The sequence below is a fragment of the Silurus meridionalis genome, chromosome 7 (assembly GCF_014805685.1).
Source record: "Silurus meridionalis isolate SWU-2019-XX chromosome 7, ASM1480568v1, whole genome shotgun sequence".
NCBI classification, from domain to species: Eukaryota; Metazoa; Chordata; class Actinopteri; order Siluriformes; family Siluridae; genus Silurus; species Silurus meridionalis.
This window is the reverse complement of record NC_060890.1, coordinates 19,924,477-19,935,185: the sequence shown is the minus strand read 5'-3', so window position 1 is coordinate 19,935,185 and position 10,709 is coordinate 19,924,477. Positions and strand designations below refer to the sequence as shown.

Below are 10,709 nucleotides of genomic sequence, written 5' to 3'. Positions count from 1 at the left end.
TTTGTAGTTCATTCTTTATTTTATTGCCTAATATAACTACTTTTAGAAAGAAAGGTAACGCCCAGGATCCACATTACAGTAAAGTAACATTCTTCATCTCAGTTTGTTAGGAATCTGAGGTCAGATCTCAGAGTCAGTCACTGAGCAGCAAAGACTAAGGGAACGGTTTAAGGGGCCAAAAGTGGCACCTCGGCAGTGCTATTCTTTTTAAAACTGTCACGGATAGACCAAGAGTCAAAAACCGGAGTATGATTAAACACCTTGTCTTTATTAAGTCTAAACATATACAAGGCGGAGGCTTGAGGAGGGCCTGAGAGCGGGTATAAACCGTAATGCGGGTAGGATCCGTAATGCGGGTAGTCCAGGGATGATCGCCAATGTGAACTGTTAAAGTCAAACCTATCTTGAGCGCTTCCTCCGAAGTGGAGCCAGGAGCATGGAAGTACTGGGACTACTAGTCCGACTTTATATCTGCTATAAATGGACATTCGGTGCAACCCAGATGAAGATGGGTTCCCTAATGAGTCTGGTTCCTTTCAAGGTTTCTTCCTTATGCCATCTCGGGGAGTTTTTCCTTGCCACAGTCGCCACCGGCTTGCTCATCAGGGACAAACTTACTTATAAAAAACATATTCACTTTAAATCACCACATTATCTGTGTAATGATGCTTTGAAACAATGTTTATTGTCAAAAGCGCTATACAAACAAAAATGAATTGAATTGAATTGAATTACTAGTGGTAGGAAGTCTGGTAGCTCTCTTATGGCAACGAGTAGCTCCAACCGTGAGTGAGGCGGAATCGGGACCTTATAAAGGGGAAAGGTAATGGGGAATAGGTGATTAGAGCAGGGCGAGGCTGAGTGAGAGTTAGAGCCTTGGGGGGAGGCGTGACTGATGGTTCCTTGACAAAATCACACTTGCATTGGTGTGAATAAAAAAAGTAATATATATTAAAATATAAAGGACTAGATATAGATGAATATCATTAATTATTAATAATAACATGCAATTAAAGGTAAATTAAACAAAATTTGTTATTTCAGAAGTGTTTATCAAACTGGTAGCCCTTCACATTAATCGGTACAGCTCTCATTTTCAAAAAGGTTGGTGACCCCTGATCCACAGTAACAGACTCCACTTCTGATCCCATTAGGACGGTACGTGCTTGGACTGTGCGTCAGCATTTCCGCCAGGGGGCGCCTGGTCCCGGGGGCGCGCCTGCTCCAGAAAAGCCGCTTGAAACCCTGAACCGCGCCGATACCGGAGCAGTCAATCCGCGCACGAGCTGGAGATTCTCCTCCTTTCCGTCCACAGCAAGTCGGTATCTCAGACCCCGGAGCGCGTGCTCTCAGGACCCGGAGGCGCGCATCTCCACGGTAAGCTTGTGAAGATGTTTTTATTTCTCTCTTTACAATAAAACGGAAGGTGCGTCTACAGTCTACAGTATACGGAATAAGGGTTGCGTCCCAAACCCACACATTACTGTACTGGGTACTATGGGAGAGTATGCGGATTTGTTCGCAGCCCATCACACTGATATTCATAGCCTTTATATCTGGGATTATAAGGTTTGGGACGCAGTTATAATGTAGCAGTAATAAGGAATTTCTATCTACAGTCATATTGATCGTCTTGGTTTGTTTACTGTACATCCGTTCCTTATGCAATCACCCAGTCCTGCTTTCAGGACAGTTTCAAGTGGGAATGTAGGTTAGTAGAACAAGCTTCAGAACTCCTAACAATTATAAAGCACTCTCCTGTATTATGTATCCTCTTTTGTTTCTTGTAAATATGCCATATAAACTGAACCTACTACATACTAACAATCATTTAAAATATACATATACAGTAAAGAAAGTCAATTTGCACTTAATAATATATCCAGATAATTAATTAATTCACTTAGCAAGGATCTAAATTTACAGGCACCATATGTAACCTACATAGATGTCCTCCTCTCGAAATATTTGTCCAGCTCTTTACATAAATAAAATGTATTTAAAATAAGATTTCAGCCCTTTACTGAATCCAGGAAGCTTTTTTTTTATATCCGAACTTATATCCGAAGTTGAATTCAAGTGACCAGATTGGCAAATAGAGCTCAATAATAAATAGAATAACTGATAACGGTGTGTTGTGATGTCCACCCGTTTTAAAACACACACACAAAACAGCTCACCTGGCTGTGTTTTAAGGGCCTTACATTACCGCTGCACTTTGGTGTATTGTGTTTTTGTGTTGTTGCTTGAGGAGGCTAATGAAGTCTTGTTGTATCTGGTATCTGTCAGATTTAAAACACCCATGATCCAAAACTATGTGAACTTCTTCTTCTTCGGCTGCTCCCAATAGGGTTCGCCACAGCAGATCATCCGTCTCCACCATATCCCCCTGTCCTCTACATCTGCCTCTTTCAAACTCCCTTCCTGCATGTCTTCCCTCACCACATACATAAACCTCCTCCTTGGCCTTCCTCTTTTCCTTCTTCCTGACGGCTCCATCCTCAGCATTCTTCTACCGATAATCCAGAAATATTTGAACTGAATTGTGTATTTATGAATACTACTCGTACTATCACTACTTCTACCACTAATAGCCTAATAATATTCTCATTGTGCATCTCTCTGGGACATTCAGGGCAAAGTAAGCCCCTTAATGAATGAATAAGCAGTTTATAGACGTCGCACAAGGTTTAGTGTCACACTAAGTGTTTTCTCTCATGCAGCACGAATTAAGACTTCTTTCTGAGGATTACACTAGGATTGGGATTAAACATTGAGGTTAATTACAATATATTCAATGTACATCCTTTTATTCCTCAGATTAGTTTCATTAACAAGTAAAAAGTTTGCTACTCCCTCCTTCTGGCATGGCTTTCCCATGTGTCAAAATCCTGTTTATCTCCTTTGGGTTGTTTACTATAACCAGTGATGTTTCCTGTAGGGGTGGCCAAGTGGGCAGACCAGTCTAGGCCATTATGAATATAGTGCTGAACAGTAATCTGAGCACATAACCAAGCGTGTGGAGAGAAGTTCCTGGAATTGCTTGTTCAGATAGTAAAAGTGTTCGTCCCGAATCTGGGCGAGGCACGCGACTCTAGTCCCATGCTGACTTTTCTTCGTCGTCTCTTAGGTGTTTATGCATTTAACATTCCGTTTGAAGCTCGTGTGTGTCTGGTTGCGTGTGGGTGTAGAAATGAGTAATTTAGCTGGTTTAAAGGCAGTTTAGGCTATGAAACTGATTTGCACAGAGTTCGATTAAACTTATTTTCTCTGACCTGGGACAAAGGAGAAATAAAAAGATACAGCTGAAATCATGAAGAGGATGCTGATGTTTACTTCAATGTGGTTATGATGAAGTGGTTTCTACTAAATGCCTAATTTATTTAAGCAGCCCTGTTTTGAGAGCAAGCAAATGTCTTGGAGTGGGAAAGAATGATATGAAGCTGCTCATCTCCTATAAGGGGCTGATCAATATTCTGGCATATAAATCAGTATGTGTTCATATGAAACTCTGATTATGTTCTCTTGGTGCCTCGATGTCTGAGTTTCTCCTTGAATTTATTGGGATGTTATTGATATTTCTTTGAAAGCCTGGAATAACAGGGTTATATAATGTGTCGGAGGACTTATCTAGGATTCAGATCACCCATTTGCACAAGGAAAATGTAACCACATTCCTGTAGGATTTAGGTATTGAGGCATGAGTGACTGGGATGGGTGATATAAAAATAAACCACAATACACAATACACAAAATGTCCAAACAAATAGAAAGCTTTGAATTTATGTATCACAAGAAACTCTTTCTGATATACTAAAACCAGCTCATCTTGCACAACAATGATTTCATGTTCACAATCATAGAGATCACATTTCCCCATTCTGATGTTTGAGGTGACCTATTACTCAAGCTCTTGACCTACAGTATATCTGCATGAATGTGCACTTCTACAGCTGTTTTTAATATAAGTGAATGGTCTGTTTATGTTATATTGTGATATATTGTGTGTCCCAGTACATATCGAAAGTCCATTTACAGATAGTAATGTTTAAAGTGTGTAAACGTGTAATAGTGTACCTAAAGATGATGAGTTATGCTAGTAGGTTTAGGTTTCATACCAAAAATATAAAAAAAAAAACTGTTTATTTCCTGTCCCTGATCAAGAAGACAAGACTGACAATACCCCACCCCCATTCCATTTACCATCGCCACTTGCACTTTAGTTCACAAATTGTGCTGAAAGATACATACGGAACTTGAAGGCAGACGGCTGTATTTTTATACTCAATACCATTAATTTATAAATCTATGCACTTTATTTTTCCCACTAAATCCCACAGAGAGGAAAGGCCTATAAGACTTCATGTTACAAAAGCCTAACCAACCACTTGACATAAATGTCACTCACTGGCACCATGCTAAAGAAATTGGCTATGAACAAATGAAGTAATGCTTGAATACCTGTGATCTAAAAAAAGTATATTAACTGGAGAAGTATAAAATTTAGCAATATTGAAATATTTAAGATATTGTGTCTGAGAGAAGCTGCACAGTTTCAGTGTTCCTGGTTCAATCCTGAGCATGGGTTACTATCTAAATGTATTTTCACATCGTCTCTCTTTTTTTGTATGAGTTGGTCTAGGTTCTCACTTTGCTTTCACTGTCTAATAAGGCATTTGTAAGACTACCTCAGATAAAAATTGTTAGGTGTAAATTAGATTGTGTGGTGCCCTGAAATGGACTGTCCTCCTTTTAAAAAAACATCATTATTTTGTTTAATAAAGCATATATATACAGTACAGACCAAAAGTTTGGACACACCTTCTCATTCAAAGTGTTTTCTTTATTTTCATGACTATGAAAATTGTAGATTCACACTGAAGGCATCAAAACTATGAATTAACACGTGGAATTATATACATAACAAAAAAGTGTGAAACAACTGAAAAATGTCATATTCTAGGTTCTTCAAAGTAGCCACCTTTTGCTTTGATTACTGCTTTGCACACTCTTGGCATTCTCTTAATGAGCTTCAAGAGGTAGTCACCTGAAATGGTCTTCCAACAGTCTTGAAGGAGTTCCCCGAGAGATGCTTGGCACTTGTTGGCCCTTTTGCCTTCACTCTGCGGTCCAGCTCACCTCTAAACCATCTTGATTGGGTTCAGGTCCGATGACTGTGGAGGCCAGGTCATCTGGCGCAGCACCCCATCACTCTCCTTCTTGGTCAAATAGCCCTTGATGCCTTCAGTGTGACTCTACAATTTTCATAGTCATGAAAATAAAGAAAACTCTTTGAATGAGAAGGGGTGTCCAAACTTTTGGTCTGTACTGTATAGAGGTCTATTCAAATTTTTATTTTTTTAGATCTATGATGAATTCAACTGAAATCAGATTTAATTAAAGCTTTTTTTATATATAGTTTCCCCCAAAAATCACCAGTCGGTGCAGCTTTGAGGGGCAGCATGCTTCAAATCAAGGAAGAGCAGAAATTAACGATTTAGGCAGAATGAATAGAACAGAGCATGACAGGAAATAACATATGTTTAATTTTAGGAAATGAAAGCTTTTAGACTTAATATAAAAAAATAGAGCAGAAAAAATTTATAAACTGTAAAAAAATATAAAATAAGGTAACAACCTCAAAGATGGTTCATTCAAGCCTCTTGTAATAGTTTAGGCATGTAGGATAATTGGCTACATTTTAGTACAAGAGTCCTGGATGTGCTTTTATTATTAATGTTATTTGCTCTTGGTTATTATCACACACTGCTCTTCCCACCATACTTGCTATAATTATTGATGTTTTTTATTTTCTCCGATGTGAATTTGTTCGAACAGAATGAAGGAAAGAAAAACATTTGCATGCTCATGTTTATGATTAGACTTGATTGGTTTTTAAGTCGTGCTGTTAGTGGTGTTCTGTAGGCAGAAGAGGCGTGGTCTTGTGTAGAAAAGCCATGTGCTTGGCATAATAGCGATTGTGTTTGCACAGCTGAGTAACAGCCTCCTCCGTCACCCAGAACACACAAGTGGGAGACTTGAACTCTGCCTCAAAACCTCCACCTTGACTTGCTTCCAGATAGCATACAGTTTCACAGGAACACTTTAAAAACAGGCACTGTGTAGATACTGTGTAAAAGTGTTGTTTGAGGTTATACATAGTTCTAGTCGATTGATAAACTGAGGTTGTTTATCGGAATTAGAAGTGTTAGGCTCCAGTCCTGAAAAGCCAGAGCTGACAGAGGTTTGTATACCCTATTATTGACACACTTGACAACATTAATAAATGTTCAAATAATGCCTTTTCTACTGAGTCACTTGACCCGCTTTGTGTGTTTAAACACATAACCTGTCTTTGTAAACCAAGAGTGTTACCACTCCAAACGTTAGTATTATAGTCTGCTCCAGCCACCCCTCTAAAGTTGTTTACCTGTGATACACAGCTGTGCTGTTAGGAAGTTTGCTTCCTTTCTGTCATCATGACTGAAGGCCATTAGTGGGAAGGGTTTAGAAAGGCCTAACGTTAGTGTGTGATTCGTAAGCAGTAGAACATTTGCCGTATGGGATCCACATGCTATGTGGAAATAGTGGAAAAAGAGGAAATATGTAGGAAGTGTAGACATTTTGACTTTTCTTAGTTTATCCTGATTTTTATTTAGATCAGAATTATTCATAAAAAAAATACATGTTCTGTGGTATCAAATTTCTTCTCCTTCTTTCGAGTACATGACAATGATGACATAGGTAATGCAGGTAAACACTGTAACATAATCAGTTTGCTTAGGTGAAACATCTATTTTGAAACAGGATGCATAAACGTACACTTCTCTGTCATCTTCATGCATTCTGTTTTCATGAATGATTTTGAAGTCATTGTTCAATTCAAGTCAACTTTGGAATTCGTACAACTGAGCAGTTGAAGGTTAAGGGCCTCGCTCAGGCACCCCGTTGTGACAGCTTGGTGGTGCTGGGATTCGACTTCGTAATGAGTCTGAGTCAAACATCTGATATGCTCCTAATGTAAAAGTGAAGCTCAAGTGTAAATAGTGGTCAGTGTCGGTACAGTTGTTACTGATCATAAGGTCAGAGGTCAAGAACCAATAGTGCCACGATGCTGCTGTTGGCCCCCAGAGCAAGGCACCCAACCCTGTCTGCTCTAGGCGTGGCATACTCCGGCTGATTCTGTGCTCTGACCCCAGTTTCCTTATGATTTAAGATCTGTGAAAATTGCTATTTTTCCCTGGGATAATAAAGTACTTAAAATAGATAAAGTTGAGTGAAACTTTTCCCTTTCTGGTCTGATGAGCTGCCTTTAATCTAAAAAATGTACATACACCATTATAGATAACCTGCTGGATTCCCCATACTTACTAAATCATGGCCAGTTTCCTTTTTATATATATATATATATATATATAACATCAGCTTTGTTACAATATGGCCGTGATCAATGAAATTGCCAAATTACAGGTACTTTTTTTTCCAGATGTTTTTTCTCTGCTACAGCGTTTTTGTAAGTTTGCTGAAATACTTTGATGCTTTGATAACTGTTCCATGTTTAATGGTTTAGACAACGCTTCTCTACAGGAGGTATTTTTCCTGATTAAAAAAGTGTTCATACAGAAGTGAATTTAGTTGCATTTCTATGGCAATGCTTTTCTTGTGTATATTTTACATACACACACACTCAGAATTGAAATGCAAGGAGATATGGTTTGAATCAGTGGTGACAGGGAAGGGTCGATGATGTCATACTGAGTGGCTGCCCAGTAACAATATGGAGAGAATTCATCTCCTCACACATTGTTTTAATACATATTTTTGTTATAGACTTCAACGTCTCTTCCTCTCATGGAGCTTAAAAATAGCTGACTTGAAACAAAAATGCTTTCAAACACCTCTAGGGGTTTCGTGAGGTTTAGGTTTGCAACATCTGGCGATTATCTGAAAACGGATATGTTGTTAGTCATCTTTGTTTGCTGTATTTTTGTGTTGGTGGGTAGTGGGATGTACTGTAAGCGAGCTGGAAATTCTGCATAATCCGACGACATGTAAGAGACATCTGTGCTAACGAGCCTCCACCCCTAAAAAGAAAATGGTGAATGAGAGCTATAGTAGAGACTTTAGAGATGCTGGTGTCACTTTGAACAGATCTTGTGACCTTACCACTGCAATACTTTTGAAGAAGCAGGCCATGAAGAGCATTCTTGAACAGACAAAGAGCTCCACTTAGCTGCTACAGTGCAGCGCTTACAGGAGAGAACGCTTCAGGCGACTGCACCTTTGAAATGGGATAGCACGATGATCTCAGTGCACTGTTGAGACTGTGGTCAGGGTGTGGGGATGTGCTTGTGTATGTGTAAATGTGCATGTGTGTGTGTGTGTGTGTGTGTGTGTGTGTGTGTGTGTGTGTGTGTGTTTGTTTGTGTGTTGGTGGGCTTTGCATTATTCAGTGAAGTCTAAATGGATGAGCTATGCCAGGAAAAAGACCCTCAGTGGCTGTAAAAGGTCTGAGAACTCCTCTGTGTATATGTGTGAGGGATGTATATATATATATATATATATATATATATATATATATATATATATATATATATATATATATATTTTTTTTTTTTTTGCGTGAAACCTAAATAGTTAGGTATTGTAAAGTAGGTATTTGTTTCTTTCAACTCAGCCATGTTGCTGGCGGGCCGAGGGTGGTGTTTATATGTGCTTTCTGCAAACACCACCCTAGTCTCATAGATCTATAAATATGAAACACATCCACCCTGTTTCATGGTTCTCTTCCTTCCTTTTTCACCCTGCGTCACATCTTTATTCATTTATCGCAGTTTGTCTTATAGATCTAAGCACTGATTTCTGTAAATTATCTATAATATAAGTGATTTCCAGTCCTGGATATAAAGAGAAGAAAAGTAGTACAATGCTTAGTTATTTATAATTATTTAAACATTTTATAATGTTAAGGTGAAATACAGCTAGTTATGGATTTCTAAAAATAAATAATAAAATGGCACTTTTTTGTGCAGAATGACTGGGGCTTAGAGCTGAGCTGGGGTGTGACATTACCACACATTCACCACAAAAAAAGAGGAATTTCCTTTGACTTTAAACAAGACACTCAAGCATCTTTATGTCACTTCTGGATAAAGAAACCCATAGAAGATTGTCAGATTTCAAAGAGCAGACTCAACCGTGATGCTCAAGTAAAAATCATCAGAAGTGAATCAACACAGTATGCTACATGTGAATGACTTTATTGGGTCAATAATATTTCGATTGTAATGTGTGTTTGTATGACAGCTCATATACATGAGGATTTGTTTAGACAAACAACAAACCTCAAATTCTGTTAATTTATTGGGTCAGACATTAGCTATAGTTAAGTCAGGAAGAAAACATTGCATCCTGTATTACTTGGAAGCATATAAAACAAAAAAATGAACCTAAGTGAGAACCTTTAGACATTTATGTGTTAGAATATTTGGGATAAAATTAAGATTTGCCATTCTTTAAAAAAAAAAAAAGTGACAATATTATATGATATAATAGGAGAAAAAACATTGGTATAATGTGCTAATAACTGAACACCCCCCAAATAAAATAAATAAAATAAAATAAATAAAATAAAATAAAATAAAACAGGTTGTTTTCTTGTAATAGTTTTGAGATAATAAGTCATAATTATGAGATCCTTTCTGTGATTTTTTTTCTGTTTGTGAATGCAATGCGCTTCCGTTTGTAACAGCGCACCCATTGTATTTTATTCCACTTATACGACAGCAATGTATCAAGAAAGAACCACTTCTGCATCTCCTGTCAAATATGACCATAACTTATATTACGATCACTAAAAGCAGTTTATCCCTCATTAGCTTGCTTTTTGTCTTCAAGTTAATACGACAAAACACAGCGTCTCTTTATCAAGAAACTAAAAAGCAGAAAGCCTTCTGTAATGAAGACTTTCCCATGGTGGAAAAACCTACTGACCAATACAAAGGATGGACACTGGACACTCCTTACATAAACCAAAAACTTTTCATACATACATCTTTTCACTTTTTCAATGATTATAATAAAGAATGAATTATATTTTTTATGTGTTCTATAATCTATAATCTTTTTATTGTTTCTATATATGATGTCTTGGCTAAAATTATGTAAAGCTATGTTCTGACTGGTAGAGACACAATGCTGTACAGGTACAATGCTGTATATTTTATTTTATTTAATTTTTTATTGTGTGCAGTATTTTTTCTATCCTTCTTTCCTAGATTGTTTTTCCATCTGATGAGATGCATTAAAGTGAGAACTATGACATGAGATTTTACACATCCTGCTTTTATGATAATAAAAGTGAATTATTGCTATAAATAGAGGCCCTTTTAAGGTATTATTGATCTATGTGACTCTCAAATACAGTAAAATCTCTTTTTTTTCACACTGTTGTAAATGAATGAATTTGACCAATCTACAGTCTTGTTTTTTTCTTGCATTACATTATCTTTTGTGATTCTGCGGTGTCAGGAAACATTACAGCGCTCATAATTCTCCACTATTCTGAAGGCCTCCAGCTGTCCCCTTGCAACCCTCTAACACAATTTTCAGCCATATGAAACATCAAGGGAACTGCCACTGCTGATTTACGGGTTCTTATGACTAATTTCCACTTCTGTACGCTCCATTCATCGGGCCTTAACAGCCTC

At 37.7% G+C, this 10,709-nt stretch overlaps 1 protein-coding gene across 1 annotated transcript in view; it reads left to right on the top strand.

Moving 5' to 3' along the window:
* Nucleotides 1-1,249: 1,249 nt before the first annotated feature.
* Nucleotides 1,250-10,709, top strand: part of ptprea (protein tyrosine phosphatase receptor type Ea) — an 83,434-nt gene continuing 73,974 nt past the window's right edge. Inside the window, exon 1 of the mRNA XM_046853988.1 lies at nucleotides 1,250-1,377. The gene's annotated coding sequence lies outside the window, so the exon portion shown is untranslated. The remainder of the gene's footprint in view (nucleotides 1,378-10,709) is intronic.